We start from the raw sequence: 2,371 nt of genomic DNA, 5'->3' as shown, positions 1-2,371 counted from the left end.
ATGAAGCTGAACATCTCTTTCCCGCCCACTGGCTGCCGGAAGCTCAATGAAGCAGATGATGAATGAAAACTTTGTACCTTCTACGAGAAGCATATGGCCACAGAAGTTGCTGCTGATGCTTTGGGTGAAGAATGGAAGGGTTATGTGGTCCGAATCAGTGGCAGGAACGATAAGCAGGGTTTCCCCATGAAGCAGGGTGTCTTGACCCATGGCTGAGTTCGCCTGCTACTGAGTAAGGCGCATTCCTGTTACAGACCAAGGAGGACTGGAGAGAGAAAGTGCAAATCTGTATGGGGTTGCATTGTGGATGCCAGTCTGAGTGTTCTCAATTTGGTCATCGTGAAAAAAGGGGAGAAGGATATTCCTGGACTCACTGATACTACAGTGCCTTATCGCCTGGGTCCCAAAAGAGCGAGCAGAATCCGCAAACTTTTCAATCTCTCTAAAGAAGATGATGTCCGCCAGTATGTTGTGCAAAAGCCCCTAAACAAAGACGGTAAGAAACCTAGGACTAAAGCACCCAAGATTCAGCGTCTCGTGACTCCACGAGTTCTGCAACACAAACACCGGTGTATTGCTCTGAAGAAATAGCATACTAAGAAAACTAAAGAGGCTAACCTTTTGGCCAAGAGAATGAAGGAGGCCAAAGAAAAACGGCAGGAACAGATTGCCAAGAGACGGAGGCTGTCCTCTCTGAGAGGTTCTATTTCTGAGTCCAGTCAAAAATGAGATGTTCTAAGAGTACCAAATAAGATCAGACATCAAAAAAAAATCTTTTATTCAATATGATTCCATCAAGTGGGAAAAGAATTTATCGGGAAATATAATCCCCCGTGCCCTGATAAAATGCACCTTGTCTGCTGGGGTCCCCATCTCTTGGGACGGCTCCACCATTCCACAGCCTTTCTCCCCCGCAGGGACCCCCGCCCACTTAGAAACTGCCCTAGATTTGAGGTTAGAAATGGCCTGCTTCTCTGAGACAGTAAAAGAGTATCGGAGAAAAACAATTTGCCATTTGGGGGCTTCCTAGCGCTGATATTTGTTCCATTTGTTTGGAACTGTCAGCTAAGAGTCCTTTGCTGCTGCTGCTGCTAAGTCTCTTCAGTCGTGTCTGACTCTGCAACCCCATAGACGGCAGCCCATCAGGCTCCCCTGTCCCTGGGATTCTCCAGGCAAGAATACTGGAGTGGGTTGGTAAAACATTAAAATATCCTGAGGCAATATAGGATTAAAATAATCTATAAGAGTAGGGGGTCTGAAACTTTTTCTGTAAAGGGCCAGAGTAAATATTTTCAATTTACCAGGCCATAGAGTTTGTATTTAGCTCTGTTGCTATTGAGGAAAAGCAGCCATAGACAAGACGCAAGTGATGTCATAGGTTTTGTAGTAAATTATGTCATAAGACATAAACGGTGTGGTCAGATTTGGCTCAATGGTTGTAGTTTACCAACCCCAACACTTCGCCAGTGGACCATGTTTTGTCAGAACTCTCCATCATGACCCGTCCATCTTGGGTTGCCCTACACACCATGGCTCATAGTTTCACTGAGTTAGACAAGGCTGTGGTCCATGTGATCAGATTGGTTAGTTTTCTGTGATTGTGGTTTTCAGTCTGTCTGATCTCTGATGGAGAAGGATAAGAGGCTTATGGAAGCTTCCTGATGGGAGAGACTGACCAAGGGGGAAACTGGGTCTTGTTCTGATGGGCCATGCTCAGTAAATCTTTAATCCAATTTTCTGTTGATGGGTGGAGCTGTGTTCCCTCCCTGTTATTTACCTGGGGCCAAACTATGTTGGAGAAGATTCTTGAGAGTCCCTTGGACTGCAAGGAGATCCAACCAGTCCATTCTGAAGGAGATCAGCCCTGGGATTTCTTTGGAAGGAATAATGCTAAAGCTGAAACTCCAGTACTTTGGCCACCTCATGCGAAGAGTTGACTCATTGGAAAAGACTCTGATGCTGGGAGGGATTGGGGGCAGGAGGAGAAGGGGACGACAGAGGATGAGATGGCTGGATGGCATCACTGACTCGATGGACGTGAGTCTGGGTGAACTCCGGGAGTTGGTGATGGACAGGGAAGCCTGGCATGCTGCGATTCATGGGGTCGCAAAGAGTCGGACACGACTGAGCGACTGAACTGAACTGAACTGAACTGAAACTGTGGTGGAGGGCTTCCCTAGTGGTTCAGAGGTAAAGCATCTGCCTGCAATGTGGGAGACCAGGATTCAATCCCTGGGTCAGGAAGATCCCCTGGAGAAGGAAATGGCAACCCACTTCAGCACTCTTGCCTGGAAAATCCCATGGACTGAGGAGCCTAGTAGGCTACAGTCCCTGCGGTTACAAAGAGCTGGACATCACTGAGCGACTACAA

At 47.3% G+C, this 2,371-nt stretch overlaps 1 pseudogene; it reads left to right on the top strand.

Moving 5' to 3' along the window:
* LOC104986711 lies at positions 1-729 on the top strand (annotated as a pseudogene).
* The last annotated feature ends 1,642 nt before the right edge of the window (positions 730-2,371 follow it).

Source organism: Bison bison, unplaced genomic scaffold (genome assembly GCF_000754665.1).
Source record: "Bison bison bison isolate TAMUID 2011002044 unplaced genomic scaffold, Bison_UMD1.0 scf7180017864072, whole genome shotgun sequence".
Taxonomy (NCBI): domain Eukaryota; kingdom Metazoa; phylum Chordata; class Mammalia; order Artiodactyla; family Bovidae; genus Bison; species Bison bison.
The sequence above is the reverse complement of the archived record's forward strand: the minus strand, read 5'-3'. Positions and strand labels throughout refer to the sequence as shown.